This window comes from Piliocolobus tephrosceles, chromosome 10, assembly GCF_002776525.5.
Source record: "Piliocolobus tephrosceles isolate RC106 chromosome 10, ASM277652v3, whole genome shotgun sequence".
NCBI classification, from domain to species: Eukaryota; Metazoa; Chordata; class Mammalia; order Primates; family Cercopithecidae; genus Piliocolobus; species Piliocolobus tephrosceles.
Genome location: NC_045443.1, coordinates 121,794,025 through 121,821,484, shown reverse-complemented (window position 1 = coordinate 121,821,484; position 27,460 = coordinate 121,794,025). Strand labels below are relative to the sequence as shown.

The 27,460-nt window shown below is 44.1% G+C and overlaps 2 protein-coding genes across 16 annotated transcripts in view; one reads left to right on the top strand and one right to left on the bottom strand.

The window, feature by feature from the left end:
• Positions 1 to 7,971, bottom strand: part of ZNF664 (zinc finger protein 664) — a 40,516-nt gene extending 32,545 nt beyond the window's left edge. For 9 of the 13 annotated variants that reach the window (XM_023206159.2, XM_023206168.2, XM_023206163.2 and 6 more), the window contains exons 1-2: positions 7,779 to 7,929; positions 7,108 to 7,239 (exon numbers count right to left, since the gene is read on the bottom strand). The gene's annotated coding sequence lies outside the window, so the exon portion shown is untranslated. Of the gene's footprint in view, positions 1 to 7,107; positions 7,240 to 7,778 lie in introns of all 13 variants that reach the window. The other 4 variants (XM_023206167.2, XM_023206169.2, XM_023206174.2 and 1 more) reach the window with 1 other exon arrangement.
• Positions 7,972 to 8,120: 149 nt separating this feature from the next.
• The window catches only part of CCDC92 (coiled-coil domain containing 92), a 35,830-nt gene continuing 16,490 nt past the window's right edge, over positions 8,121 to 27,460 (top strand). For all 3 annotated transcript variants that reach the window (XM_023206122.2, XM_023206087.2, XM_023206104.2), the window contains exon 1: positions 8,121 to 8,597. The gene's annotated coding sequence lies outside the window, so the exon portion shown is untranslated. The remainder of the gene's footprint in view (positions 8,598 to 27,460) is intronic.

The window sequence follows — 27,460 nt, the reverse complement described above, 5'->3', positions numbered from 1 at the left end:
GGCTCAAGCCTGTAATCCCAGCACTTTGGGAGGCCAAGACGGGCGGATCACGAGGTCAGGAGATCGAGACCATCCTGGCTAACATGGTGAAACCCCGTCTCTATTAAAAAATACAAAAAACTAGCCGGGCGAGGTGGCAGGCGTCTGTAGTCCCAGCTACTCGGGAGGCTGAGGCAGGAGAATGGCGTGAACCCAGGAGGCGGAGCTTGCAATGAGCTGAGATCGGGCCACTGCACTCCAGCCCAGGTGACAGAGCGAGACTCCATCTCAAAAAAAAAAAAAAATTCTCTTCTTCTACTGTCTTTACAAATGAGTAACCATAGCCATTGGTTCCACCTTGTGACTCTCCCATATGGATTAGCTATAGCACAACTTTCTTTTTTTACTTTTTTGAGACAGGGTCTCGCTCTGTCACCCAGGCTTGAGTATAGCGGCGTGATTATGACTCACTACAGCCCTGCCTTCTAGTGATGCTCCCACCTCAGCCTCTTAAGTAGCTGGAACCACAGGTGTGTGCCACCATGCCTGGCTAATTTTTGTATTTTTGGTAGAAATGGGGTTTTGACATGTTGCCCACGCTGGTCTCCAACTCCTGGCCTCAAGCCATCCTCCCGCCTTGGCCTCTCAAACTGCTGGGATTATAGGCGTGTGCCACCATGCCCAGCAGACACAACTTTCAACCTGAGCTGAAAGACTTCAATTTGCTAAATCTAAGATTCACTCCTGATCCCTTTATTACATCTCTAGGCCATTTGAAACTACTGCTCCTGTCCATTCTTGAAACTTTCTAACTTCCAGGACGTCTCTCCTGAGTGTCCTCATCTGCACTCCCTTCTAGTGAATCTGCTCCTGTAAGCTCCGCAACAGTAAAACCAACACGATGAGCGTGGAATCCAAGCTAAGCCAATCAGATTGTCTTTCTGGAGAATTTGGAATTGGGAAGTGGGAAGTGGAAAGACTGGGCCTGTGATGTGAGCTGGCAGAAGTTATAGTTTCAGGATGGTCTTCCAGAGTGACCCCCTGGGGTCACATGTGTTACTTACTCCCGAGAGAGAAGAGACTAGGGGGAGAGCAGGCACACGAAGCATAGGGCAGACACACAGTGAGCAAAAGAAGCCGGGGAGATGAAGGCAAAGAGCACAGCCACATTGACTGCCGCCAACTTCCCAGCGACTGGGCCCCAACCTCTGATGAAGACATCCCCCTTCCTCTCTAATGTCTTCTGTTACCTTGGCAGGCACTTTCTCCACTACCTTTTCCCCACTTGTCCTTCAAGGTACCCATGCTCCAGCCATACTACTAACAGTCAGGTGGGCACTCACACATGGATGAAAGGGTACCACTCTGTCTATTTCCTGGCCTGCCCCTATGTGGAAGGGACCAGTTTACCAAGATGAAATCACTCCAAGAAGTCACGTGTACTCTGACAACAGGATGACTGACAAAAGGACCACTAATGCCCAGAGGAACCTCTAACACCCACTCAGAGAGGCAGAGTCTACCCAATGAACCCCAAAGACAAACATGGTATTACCTGAAGTCAGGGTCATGCAGTCTCAAATATTTCTATGTGAAAAATATCAACTGTCCAGTCTATCTAGACAGATATGCCCCAATTTACAGACATACAACTATATTGCAAGAAAAATTTTCCATGTAGAAATATTGATTTTAATACCATAGCTATGTAAAGTACCTGGTCATTCTTAGAGCAAAACATGTATGTGTACTATAAAATTATTCTTTGTAAATTCTCTTCATGAAGAACCTATGTATCCTGTAAGACCTTCAAACTCAAGCACATCCAAAACTGAATCAGTCACTTCCTCACCAAAGCCTACCACATTCCTGTCTTAATCTGTTTTCTACTGCTTTCAAGAGAATACCTGAAAATGGATAATTTATGAAGAAATTTATCTCTTACAGTTATGGACGCTGAGAAAGCCCAGGTCAAGGGGCCACATCTGGTGACAGCCCTCCTGCTGGTGGGGACTTTCCAAAGAGCCCTGAGCCAGCACACGGCATCACACGATGAGAGGGGGCTGAGCATGTTAACATGTCTCAAGTCTCTCTTCTTTTTATAAAGCCTCCAGGTACCCTCCCATGACAACCCATTAATCTATGAATGGCTCTGCCCTTATGAGCCAAACCTCTGAAAGACCCCACCTCTCAACACTGTCACATTGGGGATTAAGTTTCAACATGAGTTTTGCAGGGGACAAATATTCAAACCATAGCCAATTCCCAACTACAGTAAATGAGTCCACTCTCCCCTCAATTGCCCAAGTCGGAAACCTGGATATCATCGACTCCCCGCCATCACAAAGGTCTAGCCACTCTCTTCCAAATACCTCTGGAAACTCTCCACTGTCTACCTGCATTGTCTCAACTTAACTCGGGCCACGGTCATCTTCCCTGGAATTCTACAAAAGCCTCCAGTCTTGCTTCCCTCTAATCCATTATCTACTCTAATACAACTTTTCTAAAATGCAAAATGGATTGTTCTTACCCTACTCATAAGTTTTCAATGGGTCCCAATCATTTTCAGTGTCATTTCCAAATTTATTCATACGGCTTTAACCAAAAAAACAGTGCTCATGTCTATTTGCCATGTAGTTATCATGTCCCAGATACAATATACTTCGTTTAATCAAATGTTCCAACATACATGTAATACAGGTACATGTAATCTTGGCATGGAAAACATTTAATTCTGATTACTTCTTGGGAAAAGCCTAGGGGAGACTGGTTTTTCATATCACATGTGTTTGCATTGCTTCAGTTTTTTTTAAAATGGGCATTTACTTTTGTAATGAAGATGTTACGGTTTCTTACCAATTTCATTAAAGGTCTAAATTTAGACAAAAACATATACTACCTGGTACCTAAAAGGATGTGGTAAAAATGACACACTCTTATGTTACATTGGCCATATGTATCAAGAGTCTTAAAATTATTTACATTTCTTGATGGCCTAGGAACCATCAAAAGAATATTTTTAAATACAGAGAAAAGCTTTCTGCACAAAATATGTATATTGTAGAATTACATTTACAGGCACAGTTTGCAGAATGGTTATGATACATCCCCGTATATTTAGTCCACAATTCTTCAGATTTCCACCTGATTTCTTCTACATATTTCTGCCATTCATAGGTTTTACTGGAAGGCTCCTGGGACTTTTTTTGGATGTTTTAATCATATCATGTATACAACTGTGTGTCCTGATTTCCTTCCACTTAACACTACCATAAGCATTTTAATATATTTTCTTTGTAAACATTTTTAATGGCAGTGTTATTTGCCACTAAATATATGATACAGGGGATGTATCATAACCATTCTGCAAACTGTGCCCTAAAGAATAATTAAATTTTATGTAGTCTAGTACACTAGTTTTTAATTATTATTTTCTCTATTGTTTCTAATAGCAGCAGCTACTTACAGATTTAAGTGCCATGTAGGCGTCTGGCCCTTTATCTCTTACTCTCATAACACCATAAAGTGGAAAATATTTGTGGCAAATAATAAGCTAAGAGTTAGTATTTTCAATATGTAAAGAACTCACGGCCAGGCTCGGTGGCTCAAGCCTGTAATCCCAGCACTTTGGGAGGCCGAGATGGGCGGATCATGAGGTCAGGAGATGGAGACCATCCTGGCTAACACAGTGAAACCCCGTCTCTACTAAAAAATACAAAAAAAAAAAAAAAAAACTAGCCAGGCGAGGTGGTGGGCGCCTGTAGTCCCAGCTACTCAGGAGGCTGAGGCAGGAGAACGGCGTAAATCCGGGAGGCGGAGCTTGCAGTGAGCTGAGATCCGGCCACTGCACTCCAGCCCGGGCGACAGAGCAAGACTCCGTCTCAAAAAAAAAAAAAGAACTCATATAAATTGATGAAGAAAATAATGAAGATCAACACACAAGTTATAGGATGTGAATCGACGGTTCACTGGACAGACTTGCTGATACTTTTTAGTGTAGACAACTAGTTAAACATTTTTGTGTACTTTTTGCATACAAAGTACCTTTTTATTGCTACTTTTATTTATCCTCACTTTAAAAAAATTAGAAACAAGGATTTTTTTTTTTTTTTTGTAAGAGGGAGTCTCGCTGTGTCACCCAGGCTGGAGTGCAGAGGCACAACCTCTGCTCACTGCAAGCTCCGCCTCCCGGCTTCAGCCATTCTCCTGCCTCAGCCTCCCAAGTAGCTGGGACTACAGCCACCTGACACTATGCCTGGCTAATTTTTTGTATTTTTAGTAGAGACGGTGTTTCACCGTGTTAGCCAGGATGGTCTCGATCTCCCGACCTCGTGATCCACCTGCCTTGGCCTCCCAAAGTGCTGGGATTACAGACGTGAGCCACCATGTCTGGCCAGGATTTTTTTTTTTTTTAAATCAAACACTGACTTGACCTTCGTGTAGCTGGTAACGTGAAGTCAATGTGAATTCCAAGGGAAAGTTCATGTCTCTTCCAGACAGCCCTCTGAGATGGCCTACTTGGTCTCCCCACTTCTACTCTCCACCCCCAACACGCCCCCACATCTTGCATGCAGCGACTAGAGTGGCTGTTTAAAGATACAAATCTGATTATGTCACTCCTCTTTGTAAAACCCAACCCGTATCATGGTTTCCCACTTCACTCAGGATAAAATACAACCACTTTAACCTGCCCTACAAGACCCTACTTGATCTGGCCCATGGCCTAGCCACTCTTTCCCTTCACCTCCATAGTCTATCCACATTCATTCTCTCAGTTCCTGGAAGGGGCAAAGCTTTTTCCCCCCTTTGAGGCCTTCCCACATGCTGTTCCTCTGTCTGGAAAATTATCCCCCACTTCCCTCCACACTAACACCTACGCACTCTTCAAATCTCAGCTTAAATCTTATTTATACAGAAAAGCCTTTCCTAGGCCCCTTCTCTCCACTCTAAAATATGGTCTCCCCTTTTTTATACTTCCTCATAGCAGGTGCTGCTTAACTTCCACAGCAGATACCACAGTTTGTGATCATATGTGTAGTTGTGATTGTGTTTAAATTCCGACCCCCTCCCCCTCACGGATCATAAGCTTCAAGAGAACAAGAACAAGTTGATTTTGTTGGCCACACTGCAGGCACTCATATATATCCGAAAGAAAGAAAAATACATACAAAGCCCCTAAACCTATCTCGTATATCTTAAAATGTTACCCATCACATCATTCAATCATTATTTAAATGATTAAAATATTAAATCTCAATATTAAAACTCTGATAGAGCCTGCAAATTTAGTAACAATCCCTTTTCCTTGAAGGATATAAAAACTAATCTGAATCTGCTGCTGCCACAGAAAAATACATGTACAACTTACAACTCTAAGGAAATAAGATTAAATATTATAGTGAGAGTATTGTCTAGCATTCAGTTTGCTAATATGTTTACTCACAGTCAACTAATTTATATGCCTTATATTTTAAGATGTGAAAGCACTAGGGGCTGGGCACAGTGGCTCACACCTGTAATCCCAACACTTTAGGAGGACTGCTTGAGGCCAGGGTTTGAGACCAGTTGGGGCAAGATAGTAAGACCCTGTCTTTACAAAAATAAAATAAATCAGCCAGGTGTGGTGGCACATGGTTGTAGTCATTCCTAACTACTGGGGAGGCTAGAATCATGCCACTACAGTCCAGCCTGGGCAACAGAAAGAGACCCTATCTCGCTCTCTCATTCCCTCCCTTCCCTTTTTTAAAGAAGAGGAGGAGGAAGAAAAGAAAGCTCTAGGAAAAAATGCTTTGCAAAATACTGTTTACGAAGTCTAATGTATTGTCAGTACTTGATAAAAATTAATTTAAAAAATCACAAATTAAAAAGCATTCAAAGTTGACTATCTCTAGTGCTCTGTGATATACACATCTCGTCAAAAAAATACATGATATTGCAAACAATTTTTGGATCACAAAGGCTAATAAAACCAATACTTATATACTACTTTACATTCTACAAACCATATGCACTGTATCACTGAACTCTATGGAGTAGACAGAGCAGGCCATTTACAGAAAAGAAAACTGAGGTTTGGTGTCATTCAATGTCCTCCCCAAGGTCACACGACTTCTAAGAGGTAGAGTCAGAACTACTATAGGGGAGGGAGGGCTGCTCCCACATGTAAATTTCTTAACCAAAAGAGAACTTCATCATAAATGCCAAATCTCGGTAATTAGCGTAGATCTGTGCTCCTATCACCAAAATGTCATCTCATCAGAGAACCACGACCAGCGAAAAAGCTGTTTTAAAGTTAAAACTTAAACTATCAATTTGGGAAACAGCTAAACCACAGTATACTGAAACTATGGAACATGATGCAGCAGTTGTTAAAAAAAAATTGAAGCATTATATGCTAAAATTGAAAGTTAGTATACAACAGTCCTTGTTAAAGCAGTCAAAAACGATGTTAGGTGCACACACGCAAAAGTATCCCAAAAGATCTAGAAGGATACACACCTCACACGTAATAGTCGGCATCCCTAGAGACAGAGGTTGATAGTCAAAATACAAAATGCCATCTCTGCGATACGCTGTTTTTACAGATAAAATGTACTACTCTAATTTAAAATTAATTTTTAAATTTTAAATTAACCTGTGGGTTGAACAAGGTCAGTTTCCTGCTTTAAAAAACTATGCATCTATAAAGGAAATAGGGGCCCTCTCTAAGAAGACAAAATGCCTAAAAACGTTCCATCTTGAGAAAACAATAAATTGTAAATATCAGAAAACGTTCCTTGAAGAAGGCAATAGCTCGGAAATCTTTTTTCAGCGTCTGGTCTCCTTTGTTGCAGTGAGACAGCCCATAAGCAATCCAGCGACCAGAACAGTTCCGAACAGGCTCCCGGGGAGATTTAGTTGTTAGAGTTCGGCAAGAAAGGTTTCACAAAGGAGCTGAGTTCTGGGGGAAATGGGAGGTGATGTGGCGGAGAGATGGATCTGGACGGGAAAATGTCTGGGAGGGGGGTATACGGAGTTCATGAGAAGCCGGGGACAGTGAGAAAACTGCAGTCGAGTCCTGGAAGGGGTGAGAACGCCTGCGGAGGCGGGAGTCGAGAGGGAAACGGACAGCGCCGGCAGCCAGTTTACCTGGGTGAGAATCCGGCCCTTGTGGTCAAACAATGGAGGCGTCCGGCCGCAGCAGCCTTCTGCGCTGGGTGCGCGAGGGGTTCCTCATCACCTGAGCGGGATGCTCGCCTCCTCTGCCGGACGCAGGGTGCCCTGAAAAACACACAGCACCCCATGCAGCCGGCTCCTCCGCAGCCGCCCGGCTCCCCGGTCCCCTGGCGCGGCCATGACCGCCTCTCCAGGGACCCGCCTGGAAGGGCTCCAAGGCGCGGCTCCACGGGCGACGAGGGCGGCCGCGCTCCCCCTTCTCGGCTCCAACAACAATGGAGCCTGGCTCGGGAGTCCGGCTCCCGCGGGGCCTCGCCCTGCCCGCTGCCCAGCCCTCGCTCGCGCCCGCCGCCATCTGCGCCCCCCGGCCCCGCTCCCCCGCACTGCGGGCCCGCGGCCGACCGCCCGAGGCCCGAGGGGCGGCTTCTCAGCCTGGGGCCCGCCCGGCTGCGCGGAGCCGCTCTGACCTTCCCCGCCATCCCCAAGGGCCGGGCCGGCCCGAGGCCCATCCTCCGGGATGGGTTGTTTTTCTTTTCTTTAATCCACTCCGCCTCCTTCCCACCCCCAGCCCGCTCCCCGGCCCCCGGCCCCTAGCCCCCTCCGGGAAAGAAAGAAAGACTGCAGCCCGGCCGCCGAGAACTCACTCCAAGTGAAGGGACTCAGCGCCCCAGGCCGCGGGCGCCGCGCACCCACCTCCCTCTCCTCAGGGACACCTCACAGGTGCGCCTCCGAGCCGCGCGCGCGCGCGCTCAGCACACCCAGACGCCTCCGGGGGACAGCGCGCGTGCGCACGCACGAGGCCGGGGAGCCCACGGGGAGCGGGCACCGCACGCATGCGCGGCCGCCCGGCCGGCGCCCCGACTGCCCGCCTCCGCCCCCGCCCCCCCGCCCCCGCCCCCCCCGGCCCGGCCATCCCCACTCCTCGCGCGCGGCGCGCGCGCTCCCGCTCGCCTCCCTCGCTCCTCCTCGCGCCCCCGCCCGGGCCGCGTTACCCAGGGCAACCGCAGTGCGGCCGCACCTGAGCTGTGCGCCTGCGTCCCGCGGGCCCGCCCCTCCCTTCCCCTCGGCCCTCGCCCCTGCCCCGCCACAGCCGGGCGGAAGGGGGCGTCGCCCCGCCTCGCCAAGTGAATATCTGCCCGCCGCCCCCGCCCAGCTCGGCAGACACAGACCCGCCGCCGCGTCGGCGCCTCACCCGTCGGGTCAGCGCGGCCAGGCCTCGCCGCCGGCCCCACTCCCAGGGTGCACCGCGGCGAGCGCTCGGGTGGGAGCGGGCGAGATGTGCCGGGCGGGCGGCGCCCACTGACCTCCCTCGGCGGCCCGGCCCCGGGCAGCGCCCGAGCCCAGGCAGCCCCGCCCGCCGCGCCCCGCCCAGCCCATGGGCCGCGAGCCCCCGCCGCCGCCCGTCGGGAGGACCAAGCCTAAGAGGGCAGCCGCCTGAAGGAACGCGACGGCGGCGCCCGCAGGTGAGGCGGGGCCCGGGGTGTGCCGAGTCCGGCCCCGCTCACCTGGCAGCGCCGGCGGGGGCGGGGGGTCCGGGCAGGGACGGGAGTTCGTGGCAAAGACTTTAAAAATCCTCCCCGCGGGGAGATGGGGGACGGGGTCCTCCCGCCCCACCCCCGGGGCTTGGGAGCCGAGCTGGCTCCGCGAGGGCAGGGGTGGCCCCGGGCGAAGGCAACTCGGGGGACGGCGGAATGAGGGGAAGAGGGTTCCTGAGGCGCGGGCCGCGCCCGTCCCCGCAGGGTCCGCCGGCCCTTTCTGGGGAGGGGGCGCCCCGGCCCGGGCTCCAGTCCAAGGTGCGGACGGGCCGCGGCGCGCGCCCACGCCAGTGGCAAGGAGGAGGAGAGGCCGGCCCCGGGGCGCTCCTGCCAGCCCCGGGGTGGGATCGCAGGGCGAGGGATCCGCATTGCAGGTGCACCAGGAGCGCCCCGGGGCCTATCCCGGCTTTGTCTGGGATGCTGTGGGGAGGAGGCGACTTGAATCCACATCTCCTTTTTAAATGCATGTTACCACCCGGGGGACCTTAGAGACCCTCCCTGACAAGTTGTATCGCCTCCTGTCTTGGTAGCCTTTCCGTAAGTACACTACCTGCCAGCCCCTTCCTGAAGCTTTGTTGCGGCTTTAGTTTACTCTGACGATTTGCCTGTGATTCGTGAAACGGAGCAGAATGCACAAACGCAGCAGAGCTCCAGGTTTGGCCCCTGGGCTGCCGTCTGCTACCGCGAGTGAGTTTCTCTAACTTAGGTTTTCATGCTGACCTGTATTGTTTCATTTCAAGCTTTGATGTTTAGCAGTACGATCTAGTCCACTAATGAAAATTAGGCAGCCAGAGAGAAAATATAACCGTACTCTGTAGTTTAGGTTGCAGTAATTGGTTTTATACAAAATACAAGCTACCAGGCTGTAATACTTTAACATATTACGCATTTCCAGAAACCTGTAAGAGTATTAAAACTAGGATTGCCATTTTAAAACTTTTACGTTTGAAATTAAAGAGCATTGCTATTGATAAAATGATATATATATATATATATATATATATTTGCACATCAAGAATTCCCATGCATTTTCTCGCCGTTGCATTGTAAGGAAAAAGATGCTAACGTTTGAAGTGCCTTTTACCTCCAAAGATGTTTTGAAATGTATGTAATTCTTTTGGGTAACTGTTCATCTTACGTGAAATATGCTTGGAAGAAGGCTTTAAAACTCGTGATTATATATACGGGTATGCGTACCTATACTTACACTGAAAAATCTTGAAATAGTTTTGTTACTCCTCTGCATATTGTAATTACTCAGTAAATTTGGTTTAGGCACATTTAAGATCTAAGGTACAGGTCAATTATTTGTGTGAGATTTTTCCTGTAACACATTTTAAATACATCAGTCTGACAAATAGGTTGTTTTGGAAATTAGATATTTTTATTAACTCTTTAAAAAACGAATCATTCATCTTGGGTATATAACTCTTTCATCTGTCATGTTGGATGAATTGCCAAATTGGATAAATTGATCTCAACTTACCCGATTATCTTTGGATACATTGAGCTCAATATAATTACCTAATTGGTAGGATGCCTTTGCAGCAATGCTAACGTTAATAAAGTGTTGATGCTTTTAAAAAATACTTATGTTAAAAAAGCATTTTCTCGTATTTCTGGCAAGAAAAGTCATGGAACTTTTTTCCTTCTATCTGGAACAAGGTCAGCCATAAATAGTTTCTAATACATAGTGGGCACACATTTGGTAACTAAGATTAATTGTATCTACTGAATTTACTGAATTCTATATCCTTCAAGGGCAGTGACTAGGTGACTTTGTATCTTCACACACCAATGTTGCAGTAAACGTTTGAGTCAGATTGAAGTTTCATCCCGGCTAGGTAGGTGCTAACTTAATGACACCAGTTTCCATATCTTCAGCCTTGATGTTTCAACCTGCAGAAGAATTTGGGCAGGGAAGTGGCTGTGTCCTGATTGTCTTCAGATATCTGGAGGTCTGTCATGCAGCAAGGGATTTTATGTATTTTGAGTAATTAGTACAGAAAAACAGATTTCACTTTCATGTAAAGGTGAAAGTTGTTTATGGTGAGAACTAGCAGTGGAAAGAAGGGGCTGCTCCGTCCGTAGGGGCTTTTGGCATCAGCTGGTTCCCCACTTGGTGTGAATGTCTGTTAGTAGGTATCGCAGCTATAGGAAGGTCTTTCTGAGAGGAACTCCTAGGTATTTCGATGGCAACTATATTCGAGGATTTCTGTACTTCACTTTTAGCACTGTGGCTTTTGTTTTTTGTTTTCTTATGCTGGCTTCTACAGTTGTGGACGTAGCAACATCCCCAGACACCTACACAAACCCTGGGAAGATTTTTAGTAGATTAAAGACCCACCTGCTATCAAAGATGATTCTTAGTCCTGCTTTGCGTTTATATGGCACATTACAGGGAATAAAGCACTCTCAAATTCAATGTGTTTTGAAAGACTGTTTTTAATTATACATGATTTGTATTTCTTTCTTTGACTTTTATTTTCTACAATAAACATTGAATCAAGAGGAAAATTACCCTTTTCTAGGAAGGCAAGCACAAAAGTCTTTTTTTAAAGCTCTTTTTAAAAAATGGGATGGTGCCAGTCATTCTTTGGAGAGCCAGCAAGTTGTGAAGGTGAATCGTTCTTTTACTTGGCTGAAAACATTTTTTAAAAGATACTGAATAAGCCTGGGTGCAGTGGCTCACTCCTGTAATCCCGGCACTTTGCTAGGACGAGGCGGGCAGATCACGAGGTCTCGATTGAGACCATCCTGACCAACATGGTGAAACCCCATCTCTACTAAAAACACAAAAATTAGCTGGTCATGGTGGCGCAGTATTCCCAGCTACTCGGGAGGCTGAGGCAGGAGAATCACTTGAACCCAGGAGGCAGAGGTTGCAGTGAGCTGAGGTCATGCCACTGCACTCCAGCCTGGCAACAGAGCAAGACTCCGTCTCATAAAAGAAAAATGAAGAAGGAGAAAAAAAGACTGAATAAGAGATGATTCTTGTGCTTGCTCCGCGTTTTAGTTTGTTTATTTCATTACTCAAACATGACTCAAGTTTCACAGCAAAAAGTCCAGTCATATCCACCTACATTAAGTTGCATTGGATGTTTTTTCAGTATGTCTGCATGGTTTTTAAAATATGCTGGCAGCTGAAGGTAAAACAAAGCCAAGAAGTAGAATTACAGCAAGCTGAAAAGCTTAGGGGAATTGGAGCTTTGTGTTTGAAGAAGAAAAACATGTGCCCTATTTGTATGAAACCAATCTTGAGAATGATGGTTTTATCAAAAATGGGAATAATAATTTATCTATTATAACAAAGATTCGGCTACTGAGTGTCAATCTAATACATGTATTAAGTGGGTCAATGAGGTTGGAACTCCAGTCTGTGGCTAAGAAGCAGAGCAGAGTTGCCTGTGAACACGAGTGCCCGATAACAAGGATTGAAGTGCAGCAAGACGGTAATGAGGCCAATTGAGTTAAACCAAGGTCCGACCTCTCTAGTTTAGGAAGAAGAGGAAAAAACAATTCTGAATTAATGTCTGCTTGGACTTAACTTTTTAAACGTCTTTTAAAGTAGTTACTCTCTCTTGTTCTGTAGCAGATGAGTTTGTTTCATGCTTTTAACTTTTTAAACGTCTTTTAAAGTAGTTTCTCTTGTTCTCTAGCAGATGAGTTTGTCTCATGCTTTTGTGTCTCTTACCCGTTAGCTGACTTTGGGTGTGATAAGTGACTAAGACTCCTCAAACTTTGAACAAGGAATATACCATTTATTTGTGCTGTATGCATGAAGGGAAAAGAGACGACTATCAAGTTTTTCTGGCCAACCAAGAAATAAAATGAAACCTTAAAAATGCTTATTTTTCCAGGAAAAAAAAATCACAGATACTACTTAAATATTATTACCAGGACAACAAATTAGCAAATAAGGCAACCAGTTAGAAAGCAGCATTTTCAAGATTAAAGGTTGCATTTTAAAGCTTTTGGCCATGACTTTTGAGGGGATCACACAAACATCCTAAAAGACTTCTTTGTTTATCAGAAAACAGTTTACATGCAAATTTCCACAATGGAGAGCAGACGGAGATCAATACTTTCACGATTATTCCCAGCTTACTGCTTTATCAGAAAGAACTTGACTACGAAGCAAGAAGTGTCTACTCTTCTGTGAAGGAGTGAGTTTTCTCCTTGTTTCTGAAATTCTGTATTCTAGCTGAATTCTCAGGACTGAGCAGTGAACTTCCATTGGTTAGCACCAAATAGAGCAAGCCTGAGAAAGCTGCTTATAATAAGGGGAAAAAACGACAGAAGGAAACTTTTAATGAAGGAGTATAAGGCACATAATACTCTGCTTCTGCAAATTTTCTTTTTGTTGCCTCTTTGGCAACACTTCAGATACTAAATTTAGGTCTGTGTAAAATCCATTATCCTTTGCTCTTCAGATTTCCTCCCCAATCTATTTCTAAATGCATCCTGTGCCCTTCTCATTTACTATGCAAGTAAGAGAGTTTATGAGAAGTCGTTAAAGCCCATTTTCTTAGGTAACATTGTTTAAGCATTAATGCTACATGTAAATTGTCGTTCCCAATATTACTATAATACTGTCTTTCTTAAAGTTGCACATTTTACCTAGAAATCTGTGGCATCATACTCTGAAAAGGCCGTCTTTGATATAATGGAGAGGACATGTAAAAACACTGGGTTCCCAAGAGAAAGTTCCATCTCTATCATACATAGCATAGTTATCTAAGGATCGCCGTATTTTTCTAATGATAAATGAACATAAGAGGTTAGGCTCATGCCATACCCTAAACATTGAAGAAGGCTTTTTGTAACACACATCAACCCGGATGAAAGGCACTGCTAGTGTTTCTGCCTCGGTGGCTAGTAGGGTGGGAGGGCAGATACGCTTTTTTAAAATAGCCAAGTCTTGCACATTGATAAGAAAGGTGGAGAAAAGTTGGGGTTTTTTGCTCAGTTTTGTGTTCCCATAGATAAGAATATAGCAGAAGTTACTAGGTTTGGCCTGTCATTTTCAGGGAAGGTCAGTATCTGATACCGAATCATCTTTATCTTTTGATTGAGTCCCTGTGACAAGACCAGAAAGTTCTAGTGGAATAGAGCAGCAGCTTTCTGGCATTAAGGTACTTGTTCATTGACATGCCCTACTGCTCTCAGGGGAGGAAGGATATGTAATCCTCCTCAGTCTCTGCAATGTGATAGATTTCAAGTGAGGAATTGTTTTCCATCAATAAAGGGGTCAAGTCAGTTTTTGACAAGTTTATTTGTACAATAAGGCTGTGGTATCAGGACCCAGTTCAGAGATGAACAAAGCCAAACCATATTGTTTGAGGGCAAAGGCAGGTTTTTAGGGGAGAGAGAAAATAAATAGCCAAGTAGAAACAGAGCCAGAAGTGAGACCTTGGAGACAGGTTGAGAGCTGTCTATTTGGAGGTGTTCTTGTGTCCCATCCCTTGTTGCAGGGTGGAACTCAGAGCTTTGGATGACCATTGGCTAATTCTAGAACACTGCACTGAACGTTACTCATTAGCAGGCTGTGGTTAGAGCAGAGTGCCTTTCCTAGTAGTTTCAGGATGCCAGCGGGACTTGCCTGTGCAGTGACCATCTTGTGTCTGAAATTTAAGTGGAAAGCAGCAAATTAGCCATTCCTGTGTTTAGAGAAAACTGAGTTTAATTAGAAGGTGTCAAGTGGTTGGGGCCAGCACGTTCCTACTGAAGAAACTGGGAATCCTCGGCACATTAATAGCCAGCAGAACTGTGGAGGTCCTTGAAGGAAGGTTGAAGTGATGTTTGGACTGCTGAACCGCAGAGTGAGCCTGGGAATGAGATGTACTGACAGACACCCTCATCAGTGCTTTCCATCGGTGTGCAAGACTTAGCTATTTCTCAAAAGAACATAGCTTCCTCTCCCATGGAATGTCCTACCATTGGGGATGTAACCAGAAGCCTCCGAAGCCTACTCAGTTTTTTAAGTGAAGATCCCAGATTTTTGTCTGTCACAGCTCTCATGTTTACATTTCTAGGTAGGGAATCCAGCCACTGCAGTCCAGTTTCTGACAGTTCCTGGCTGGGTTATTTTTCACAGTTCCCTTTGGACATTTTACCACCTCTTCTGATTGTGGACAAGACAGTGAAGGCATTGATGAATGTATAGGGCTTTACAGCTTTATTTACAATCTAATCTGGAAATTGTGGACTCCTATTCCAAATAGACACGCTTAATGTACCAAATCTGTAAATAAAATATTTCAGAAGTCTTTTTGACAGTCATTGTGTTAGCCTTTGCATGCATCTTCCACACCCAGTGAAATTACTAAAGCATTCACATGAAAACCTATTTTTCTCATTTGAATAAAACCAATCTGAATGTGCTTATAAATGCCCACCTCCCGCCCCACACCCCCATCCATAGATAAGTTGCTCTCTTTGTCTTTATGGCTACTTCCCACAACATGAATGGGCAGGTCAGACAACTCACACAGTGGTGATGAGCTACACTGGTAAATTTGGAACATGCTACCCACATACAGTTTTCCCTGGCATCCCTTCTTGTTGGTGTGTACCAGGCCATGGGACACAGGAACAAGATGAAGGCACTTTGGAGCTACCAAGGAGCTCTCTGAAACCCTGACAGTCTTCAGAGTCCCTTCTACGATGTGAGGCCTGATCTGGGACAGGGACAGTGTGGGAAAGAGCCACCATAAGGGACTGTTCACTCTGAGAAAGATGACTGACCATAGATAACCTTGACCGTGTTATTCACCAAAGGAAGTATATTTCCAAAACAGCCCAACATGGGTTACATGAGGGCCGTGAGAAATGTAAGCTCCTCCAAGAGCATGCAGCCCTCACTGTTTTCACAATTGTCCGTAGTCAACAGAGTCACGAAAAAGTGAGAAAGAAAAGCAGGACTTCATACTCCAGTGAGAGCAATAAGCTTTGACTTCCGGACAGAATATACAGAGGTCAAGATGAATCAAGGTTCCTCTTTATTGAGAAGAGATTGCATCCCAAAGACCAATTTACTTTTCTGTGAGTGGGTAGTCTCGTCTCTTCAATTCTACACAAGTGTTTATGGATTCACCTCACTGTATCTTGATGCACACGTACATGCACAGTTGTCATTCCAAACAGTGTATTTAACTGGCAATATATTTAGCAATTTAAAACTGTAGTTTTTAAATGTTACCAAACATATCAGGTGTCCTAATACATTGATTGATTTTACCATCATGATTTGAGCTTTAATAACAAGTATTCAAAAAAAGACCCAGCAGCTCATCCATGGGGATTATCAGGTGATAAGGGATGTTTTTTCCATTTGAATTTTAATTTCTTTATTCGTTTTTAGGTAAATATTATTAACTAAGTGCCTCACTATTCTGTTGGTCCAAAGGGAATTAGGAACTTTAGGAAACAAAATTTACATTAAAAAATAATGCAGTTGTTATTTAAAATTGTCAGAAATGTGGCATCCTAAAACATTCAGCTAATAGAAGTAGAGTGACTCTTGGTTGTCATAACACGTAATACTATCTGGGATTTTTAAAAAGCAATTTATAAAGATAATAGGTTCTTAAGCTACAGCTCCCTTTAATTTGTATTCTCATGTTTAGATTCACCTACTCTGAAATCATGGTGTTAGGTAGTCATTGAGCTATTCTGTAAGGCAAGTGTCAAGAATTTAGGAAGTTCCATTTAATTTAGCCTTTGTGAAAAAATTCTACTTTTTGTGTGAATTCATATGTACAGGGTTGTCTGTGCCCCACCCCTACTCCCAAATATTAGCTCCACAGAGGGAGAGTTTTTATCTCTTTTGTTTGTTGATGTGTTCCAAGTGTCCTCCACAGTGTCTGGCTCAAAGCTGCTTAAAGATGCTTCCTTTATAGAAAGAATGAACTATAATACTTTCTATCACCCCCATATAGAAGACATAACCTTCTCTTATACCCCCAAATTCACAAAAATAGATAGGAAAGGATTTTCTTTAAAAGTACTAAGAACTTGAATAATTTCTTTTATGTACTCTTCTGTGTTATATTGGAATAGCCTTGTTGTTAATACAGACACTTTATAAAAAAAGATAAATAGCTTTTCAGTTTGTACCTGTTATGTTTAAACTTTGTTTTTAAACTGCTTTTACAACCTGAGCAATTGTTTTTATTTTGAAAGAGACCTTTTCAAAGTAGAAAACCATTTTAAGATTTACCAGCGCAACACTAATTACTTCAACTTCTCCAGTATATTTGTGCAAATTACAAAGTTCAAATTATGGCTCTTGTACACAGGGTTTCCTGGTGACCACGGAGCCTGTACTTTCATTCCCCCAGCCTGAAACGCTTTCTTAAAGTGCTAGTATATATAAAATATTAGGAGTTTTGACATGATTTCATAAATTTATTGGGAGTCTTTAAAATTCTCCTAAGGTTTACATATTTAGTGAAGTCCTTAAAAACAAAACTCTTTGCATTGAAGAAATATTAAAGCCTTTAAACATCAAAGTTTCCTAGAGATTTCCTGCTTGTCTTAGATAGAGTACTCCTATGGAAACTGTACACCTAGGTCAGCGTCAGTGTTTCCACTTAATTTCTGTAGAAATATGCAGCTTTATAACCATAACACTGGAGTCCCTATTGCATTTCAGAATTATCTTGCACTCACCCTCTTCAGTTCTCCGGTCACGTTAACGTTCATACAAGAAAAGCAAAATCTCACATTATTAAGAAATGGGAAGAAAATTATTACATTCTTAGGCAATTTGGAATTTATTTGCAATCCTTTTTCTTCCAAGCAAAAGAAAGCAAGGAAATGCTGATCCAGTGTTCCAGCCATTTTAGCTAAACAGGTAAAGTAGTCCCTTTCTGCACTCCTGCTTCGCCAAGCGTGTAAGATACAAGGAAGAAACTCACTCAAGTAGGCTCCTATTGCTCCCTCACCTGCTGGTTGCCTTTTCCTCCAGGGTTAGCAGTTCTCTGGTACAGGAAGGATGCTGCATGTGGGGAGAGCTTGCCCTCCCAAGAGTGCCATACCCTGCGTTTACTAGCCATCCCAGAAACCCAGAGAGACCAGGATAAAACTCAAGTCCAAAGAGGAGAAAAGGCCTGCCTCAAATTAGGTTGACCCTAACCCTGGGGGTTTCTCAACCGAAACTCTTTTGACCTTTGGGGTCAGATTATCCTTGCTGTGGGGCTGTCCTGTGCATTATGGTCCATTTAGCAGCATCCCTGGCCCCTACCCACTGGATGCTGGTAGCACCCACCCACACACTCATGACAACCCAAAGCGTCTCCAGACATTGCCAAATGCCCCCTGGTAGCACAGTTGTCCCAGCTGAGAACCACTGCTCCAACTTGATCAAACTCAAGACTCATCAGGAGGATGAGAACCCTGTGTTCTTCCATTAATTCCAACTGCTTAGAGTTTGCCTCATATCAGAAAACTTACACGCTAATTCCATCTGTTCTTTGGATTAAAAAAAAAAAAAGATGTATCTTGCATAAGCCATAAAACAACGACTGTAGATTCTCTGAGGGGGAAAAAGAAAACCTATGTAGATGGTGTTCTTAGCAGGCTAGAGTCAGATTGCAGAAGCAGGCCATCTCCTTTCCAGGACCCACGTGAAGATTACTCTTGCCACTGCCAGATTATGTTATGTCTCAGCACAGAGTCACCACTTTCCTCTCTCTACTCCCCGTCCTGTTCGGCCTTCTGAATCGCGGCATCAGTTGTTGACTTAAGCAGGCAAAACTCAAACTACATTTGAATAAAGAATTTGTCAATATCTGCACTTGTTGTAGTCTTCTGTATCGAGAGAAACCCCAAGCCCCTTATCCAGCTAACCAGAACACCTTAAAAGTGTTTATGTCTTCAAAAAAGAGATACCACATGAAATTGTATTATTAACAAATTAGTAAATAAGGCAACCAATTTAAAAAGCAAACATTTAGAAGTTCAGAGCTATATTTTAAAGGATTCAGCAACAATCTCTAAAGCCCAGGTGTCTTAAAATACTTGTTCAGTAGTACAAACAAAACAGAATTGTACATTTTTACACATTTCCACACAGAATAGCAGAGTAAGCTTGTAACTCTTTAAGAGAACTAGCTTTTTAACCCAGAATGGTGTCTGTTTTTCTGCAGCTTTAGGAGAGAAGAAGCATTTTCTCTTCCTCTGAATTTTTTTTTCACAAGCCGCAGCATCAGGAATAAGCACTGGAATTATATTAGCATCTGGCACAAAAGAGTAGACCTGAGAAACAGCTTAAAATATGGGGAAAGAAAAGGGCACAAGAGAATGTTAAACAAATGGAATATTGGCCAAATGGTGTTCAGGCTGTGCAGCATATGCACTTTTACATTTAAGAGGGTTGCAGCATTTTGTCTTCATTTAGGGACAGTATATTATCTAGTTAAGAGCATAGGCTTTGGAGTCAGACTGATTTGGAGGCTTTGGAGTCAGACTGGTTTGGGATGACCCCAGCTCTACCTCTTACGAGGTGTGACTTTAATAAGTTACTTAACCCTCCAAGCTTGTTTGCTAACGTGTGAAGTGAGAGTAAGAATATCCGCTCCTTAGAGTGTTGATCAAGTACGTAGCATGGCGCCTGGCACTGAGCCCTTGGTAAAAGGTGATTCCGTGTTCATTCTTCTTCCCTGGAGCTAAAGGCTGTGTTGCTACTGCAGTTTCTGTCTGCTTCATTCTGCATCATCCCTGCCGGACTAAACTCCCTTAAGTGGGGATTTTGCCTCTATTGAGTAAAAACTCAGCTTTTCCCCATTTCTTATCTTTTCCGTCTCGACTTTTCTGAGCAGCTTTTAATATACAACTTAAATCTGACACTAGCTTTTCTATCTAACCTTATTTTCCACCATTCCCCAGAATGTGCTTTCCATATCAGATAGTTTAATGGTCTCATGTTCCTTCTAAAGCTTCATTCATATTTACTTCACCAGAAATGCTTCCTCCTGACCCAGCTCTGCTCATCCTTTGAGGCTCAGTTTAATTCCAACCTCTTCAGAGTAAAACCTTTGTCACTCCAGTCCTTATTCACTCATTATTAGGTACCTCCATGTGTCTGGCAACAGATAGGTACCAGGAATGAATTGAGGCTGGCCCCTGTCTTCCAGGGATTTATGCAGCCTGGGGCAGGAGAGACAGGTAGATAAGAGAGAGTTGCCAGTGCTATGATGGGCAGCCCTTCACCCTTAATGGACAGCCCTCCCCTGGCTCCTGTACTTGATGTATGCCTCGTGAGGATTTAATTATATATTGTTTTCTTTGTACTTTAGTGGCTGAGTCTCATATCCCCAAGTAAATTGTAAGCATAGGACTGAGTACACAGTGAGCACTTTAGAAACATATGCTGGCTTGATCTTTCACCTGCAAATGCATATCTAAAAGGAGAATCAATTGCCTAGCCTATTGTAAAGGCGTTGTAAACTTCAAAAAGCAAATTAAAAAACAAAATCAATGATGATGTTAAGCTCCTGACGACCCCCATAACCTCCTAGTGATTAGAGTAGCTCATAGGCTTTGGAATTCATGGGACAGTGCGCTTTTAAATTTGGCAGTTCTAAAATGAAAATGAAGAATTGTCCTTTGAGTCTAATAACGTTAGCTTTATGGAAAACTCACTGCATTGTCCTCATTTTTCTCACTGTGTCACAGACCAAGAAAAGTATCATCCAAGCTCATGACAGGTGTTTCCTGAGTTTCTGAGCTGCTGAGTGCCACTGAGGAGCTCGTAAAGCATGATCTGAATCATGAGCTTACATGCACCACAGCCACATCTCAGCTTCGGTGCCGTGTCACAGGCTCAACATTGACAGTTCACATACTTGGCTCGTAAGAGAAATTTCCAGGTGTCAGTAAGCTGCACCAGAGAAGATACTATATGCCACAAACTCTAGAAAGTCCTGAACAAGCCCACATTTTCCTTTCCACAGAAATGAAATTTTAATTTGTAGGTGGCTTGATAATTTTTTACTCTCTTTATTTGTGAGAGTTTATTTATTACTCTCTTTATTTATTTCCCACTATGGCAATTAGAGAAATTGTTCTAAGCCCTCTCCTGCTCACTAATACGAGATACAGCATAGCACCTAATGATGGGGTCAGGGAGGATGCTGAGTGAGATCACCACTAATGTGCAACTCCTAGAAAGAAGCCTTTCTTAAAGGGCCAGCCCAGGTTTCCAGAGGCACCATTATTGTAGGTGGCGGGGAAATAGCAGGGAACAAGACAAAAAAGTCCTTGTTCTGGAGTTTACAAAGCTAGTAAGGTAAGAAAGATAAATAAGCGACCTAATTTTAGAGAGTGGTAAATGCTCTGAAGACGTAAAATGGCATAATGATGATGGCAGTTGAAGAAAATTGTTAAATTATTCCAGCAGTACAAAGTGAGCACTGGCCACAGCAGTTACATAACATTTTATCTGGGAGCAAATGAACCCTGTTTGGATGACTCTCCATATTGAAGCAATGATAATAAACACATAGCTCTAGCCATGGTTCTAAATGCTTTAGATTGTGCCGCCCAACTTGGTAGACACTAGCCTCATAGGGACAGTTCATTTTAATTCAAACAAAAAGTAAAATGAAAAATTTCTCAGGCCGGGCGCGGTGGCTCAAGCCTGTAATCCCAGCACTTTGGGAGGCCGAGACGGGTGGATCACGAGGTCAGGAGATCGAGACCATCCTGGCTAACACTGTGAAACCCCGTCTCTACTAAAAATACAAAAAAAAAAAACTAGCCGGGCGAGGTGGCGGGCACCTGTAGTCCCAGCTACTCGGGAGGCTGAGGCAGGAGAATGGCGTAAACCCGGGAGGCGGAGCTTGCAGTGAGCTGAGATCCGGCCACTGCACTCCAGTCCGGGTGACAGAGCGAGACTCCGCCTCAAAAAAAAAAAAAAAAAAAAAAGAAAAGAAAAATTTCTCAGACACATTAGCCACACATTTCAAGTGTTTGATAGCTACATGTGGCCACAATAGCTACAGAAGAGTGTGGTCACTCCTCTGAGCCTCAGTTCTTTAAAAATGGCATAACCATACCTACTTTGTGTGATTGTTTCAAGAATTAAGTGATCATCTGTAAGCCTGGCACCTAAGGCCGGGCGCAGTGGCTCACGCCTGTAATTCCAGCACTTTGAGAGGCTGAGGCAGGCGGATCAGTTGAGGTCAGGAGTTTGAAACTAGCCTGGCCAACATGGTGAATCCCCGTCTCTACTAAAAATACAAAACTGAGCAGGGCGTGGTAGTGCGCACGTGTAGTCCCAGCTACTCAGGAGACTGAGGCAGGAGAATCGTTTGAACCCAAGAGGTAGAGGTTGCGATTGCACCACGGTGCTCCAGCCTGGTCAACAAAGTGAGACTCCATCTAAAAAAAAAAAAAGAGTCTGGCAGCCAGACAGTTGGTGTGGCTACTTTGTTGGACAGCAGAGAATAGAATATTTACATCATCACAGAAAGTTCCATTGGACAGCATCTCTTTAGATAAACTCAGTCTTCGCCACATCCTAATGAGGTATAGGTACTGTTTTTCCATTTTGCAGATGACGAAATAAGGCATGGGAGTTATGCGTGACTTGCCCAAGGTTGCATCCTTAACGAAGGGCGGAACTAGAATGCAAACCCTGGCGGTCTGGATCCAGAGCCTGGTTAATCCCTACCCTGCTATTCCACTATAGCGCACAGATCCCGTATAGTTCATCTGTGTGATCCACTTTCAACCAGGGTGCATCTGAGGGAGAGAACAGTGCCTCTTCAGAAAATCTTGTCATTGAATGCTTTTAAATTCAGCTAACATGAGTTCTGACCAAAGGATCAGGAAAAATGTAGGCCTGTCATAGGCGCAATTTCCCTCCCCTTGAAAAGGGCAGAGGAAACCACAAAGCACCAAAAGAATGCCAAGTTTATGTACGATCTCAATAAGGCAGATTAAGCTCTCTATGCCTCAGTTCCTCTATCCTAGAGCGGTGTGAGGATGTAATGAGACAAGGCCTGGAAAGCCTCAGCGGGACCTGTCACAGTCAGTGATGCCAGGGAGGTCAGCAGCATTACCACTGCACTCAAGCGGCCACACTTGGGTTGAACATTCCAGAATGCACAGGAAACAGCAGAACAGACCACTTACGTGAGGAGGCAGCTTGTCATTTCCCAGAGCTGCCATGAGAGCCTGTGGTTCCAAACAGCCTGAGGTTGGAATTGGAGAGCACTTTAGGAAGGCAAGAGGCAGAGGAGGTGGCAGCCTTTGGAGAGAATCTGCATTTGGCTCATGCATTTAGGATTTGCAAGTTTAGTTAAGTGTCTTCACTCGTCTGAGCCTCCATTCTTTAAAAAATGGGTTTAATCGGCTGGGCGCTGTGGCTCATGCCTGTAATCCCAGCACTTTGGGAGGCCAAGGCAGGCAGATGACCTGAGGTCGGGAGTTCGAAACCAGCCTGACCAACATGGAGAAACCCCGTCTCTGCTAAAAATACAAAGCCGGGCATGGTGGTGTGTGCCTGTAATCCCAGCTACTCGGGAGGCTGAAGCAGGAGAAGCGCTTAAACCCAAGAGACAGAGGTTGTGGTGAGCTGAGATGGCGCCATTGCACTCCAGCCTGGGCAACAAGAGTGAAACTCTGTCTCAAAATAAAATAAAAAATGAGTACAGTCATGTATCTTGCATGATTGTTTTAAGAATTAAGTAATCAGCTGAGAGTAGTGGTTCACATCTGTAATCCCAACACTTTGGGAGGCCAAGGTGGGCAGATCACTTGAGGTCAGGAATTTGAGACCAGCCTGGCCAACATGGCAAAACCCTGTCTATACTAAAAATACAAAAATTAGCCAGGTGTGGTGGCGCATGCCTGTAATCCCAGCTACTTGGGGGGGCTGAGGCACAAGAATCACTTTAACCTGGGAGGTGGAGGTTGCAGTGAGCCAAGATCACACCATTGCACTCCAGCCTGGGTGACAAAGCGAGACTCCCCCATCTCAAAAAAAAAAAGAATTAAGTGATCATCTATAAGCCTGATACATAGACATTTGGTAAATAATAGTCATAATTACTATTTTGATTAATGATTTTCAGCTTCTTTTTAAAAAATGTCTTTGAGTATACATTGGGTGCTTACTTGTAAAAGTATCTAAATGAAAGTGGACCCTTAAGTATTTTCTTGCCCTGATGCTTTAGACCCAGGGAATGTGTTAGGACAGAGTTATCCTCAAACATGATTGCTGTGACCACCCTTTACAGTGCAGTGATCACACCCTTGAGAAGCCAGGCAGAGCCAACTGAAAGGCATCACAGGGCGTGCACGTAGCAGCTGCTTGCGAAGATGGAAGCTGCCTCACACTCCCCCACAACCAGCAAAGACAGTGGCCACCATGTATGACCTCAGGTGACCATCCTGTCCATTCTGAAAACTGGGAAGTCAAACTCTCCAGGCTCCTGACTGGCCAGTAGGCTTCACCAGAGCTGGATCAACCAGAAAAAGCTGAAACATCCAACCTAAGAATTTCAGACTTCAAATGGAAAATCTGGGCACTCTAAAACCAAAATTGCTAAGTTCCAAAAATGTTAGATACATTGGGTGCTTATTTGTAAAAGTATCTAAATGAAAGTGAGCCCTTAAAAGAGTGTGTCATGAACCAAAGATTACAATTTAACCCCATTGTGGGGGCACAAGGTCAAATATAAGAGGAAAAGACAAAGTCAGTTGTACAAATGGAAAAAGTGCAAATGAAAAATGATGACCTTAACAAGGTGAGGACAGGAAGAAAATACTGGATTGCCTCTCATTCTCTGAAAATTCCTAATGAATATCAGATGTAGTGATTTTCTACCTTCCCCAATTTCTTTCACTCTCCTCCCACAGCTGACATGTGATCTATGAAATACAGTTGTCCTGCCCCTTATTTTACTTGCCATTACTTGTTTTCATTTATTTTGACTGGGTTAATGCACTAATGGCTCATTTATCTATGATGATCAAAATTTGGTTGCAAAGACAGCCCTAAAGTGACACCTGTTTGCCTTGTACCATTCTCTCACTGGTCTCTGGATGTTAGAATTGCTGGTGCATTTTAAACAACACACCTTCTTAATGGATAGCTGTTTTGTGGGAAGCTTTTCCCTTCCCCTGGAACTTAATGCATGATTTCCCAGAGAGCTGGAACATACGATTCTGGGAATTCTCTTGTTCCTTGACATAATAGTGATTGTGAGTGGGAAGAACTTTATAGGAGTCAGTCATAAATGCCATCAGTAAGCATGCCTCACGTATTCTGCACAGCACAGGAAGTTTGCGGAAAGGATACTTGTAAAGAATTGAATAATCCACGCTGGAGCTCTCAGATCACTAGGTGGAAAGTCAGAGGTCAAACACCCTCAAATGGACATGCTGAAGCCATCAAAAAAAAAAAAAAAATAGGAAATGATCTAGGGAAATGGTAAATGCCTTCTTAAAAATATGAGTTTGTCTTTTAAAAATATTGATACTTAAGCTATGTTTTTCCAAAGGAATAAATGTTCAATAAAAGCAAGTATCTTAATTATTGATCACCAGAAGGTATGTAAGTACTAAAATTAAATGCCTGGTCATAGTGATTTTATTCACTGAAGTGACTATTGTTGGACTGTTTTAATAATATCCAAGATCTCTAACGTCCTCCCTGTCTCAACTCATTGGAAGGAATCAGTGTGGGCCCCTTTCACAGACAGACAAGTTGGAGGAGTTGGCTTGCTTTTGCTTGACGCGTAGCTAAATTCTTACACTGTCCAAGATGACATGGCTGGGACTGGGCAGAGCCCTTTCTACCACCTTACGAGGATAACGTCTCTTTCCTCTATAAGTGACAGGCATCTTCTCTGATGCCTATTATCGCTAATGAAACCATGGACGCTTTCACTTTTTGTAAGTAATAAAGGAAAAATATGGCTAAATTAAAGTGTATAGAGCCAGGTAAGGGGTCTGGCACTTATAATCCCAGCTACATAGGAGGCTGAAGCAGGAGGACCACTTGAGGCCAGGAGTTTGAGTCAAGCCTGGGCAACATAGAGAAACCCTGTCTCCCCCTCCAACCCCCCAAAAAAGTGTATAGAGCTTCAGCTAATGAATACACTTCTTTCCTTAAAACCTGTACTGTAATTAGGCAGACCCACAAATGGATAAAAGAAGCCCTATCAGTTAAGTCAGGTGAATTGGTCCATCTGTTTGGCAAACCAGAGACTGAGATTTTTAAAGCAAGGGAACACATCTTCTTGGCCTAGGAACTACAGTTGAGATTGTGATCATCAAGCACTAAGATGAAGTATTTCGTTAGGATGAACGATGATTTGGCATTTGGGATCACTGTATCTTTTAGTTATCAACTAGTAGACAAAATCGGCAGTAATCTCAATCTGAGGTGGAAATGGAAAGACCAGTTGGATATGAACTGCTTACTTCCCCTCCCATTAAAGGAAGGTATCACTAGGTAAAACTGTTTGTGTGGTAACTTATGAGATATTTGTGTCCTTAAATTGTTGACTCAGGATCATCTTGGTAAATGACAAGCTTGTTAGAAGTGCACCAGTGACATTTCTACTAAGTTGAAAACGATTCTAGCTCTAGCTTTTGAAACAAGGCTATTTGGGTGATCGCCAGAGGGCAGTCACATTGGGGGCTGCCGAGAAAGGGCAGGAGGAGGATGCAGGGAGGGCGGGAAGGGCATGAGCAGCACATCCATGGCCCCACCAGCCACCTTCTCCCCCAAAGCAGCTTCTCCCTGAGCCTGTGTCTTCGGAATAGAAAGTGCAGAGTTGACTCTGTATGGGCATCGCCCCTCCAGCTCTGAGGGTCCAGAGATGGAGTGCTGGTGCTCCCTCCTCCTGGGGTGGGATCTGCCGCCCGCTGCTGGCCTCCTGGCGGTTAGGAACCCAATCTTCCATGAGGCCCAGGACACTCCCAGAAGGCACCACATGACACAGATGGTAGGAGCGCGTGTATTTGCCTATCTTGGCCTGCACAGGCCACTGAAAGACATGCGTAGGCAACCGGAAATACAGACTTGCTTTCTTCATGAGGCATTTTCACACAGAGAAGCCAAGCCCTCATCAGCGTACAGACCCGTGACATGGTTTTTAAATAGAAGCCAAATAGAAACTCTTAAAGTATGAGATAATCGGAGCGCAGAGAAACCCGGTTAATAAATCCATCATGTAGGCCTCCAGTGACTGCAGCCTTCCCAGACAGGCTGCGTACCCTCTTTCCATGTCTAATTGTCAGGCTCTCTAATCACATCCATTACAACTTTAATGTTAGGCTGCACGTTCTTTCAGAAGGAAACAGCTGTCAATGTCGAAAGAATTGTCGATGAGCCTTAATAAAATAAAATACATATGAAGGATAATGTCAGAGAATGACAGGAATGTATAATGCATGGGGGGAGGCACCTAAGTTCTCATCATTGTCATTTTTCTGCATATCTTTGGGACACTAAATTGTTATATTTGTAACAACTACCTTCCCATTAATTCTTCTTGGTGATGGTAAACCAATCACAATTCTAGCAATCCAAGATTACCCTGGAACAATACTGTTAAAACATATGATACTACTTTGTTAGTGGATATTTAGTGATTATCTTTTTTAAGAGAAAACTTCATAATTTTTTTCTGACTATATTTTCATCACTAAAGAAGCTTTATAGATAGTACTAAAATAGAATTTTTAAAAGGTAAAAATCACCCAGAGTCCACCACCTAGAGACAAATGTTTATTTATTTATTTATTTATTTATTATTTTTTTGAGATAG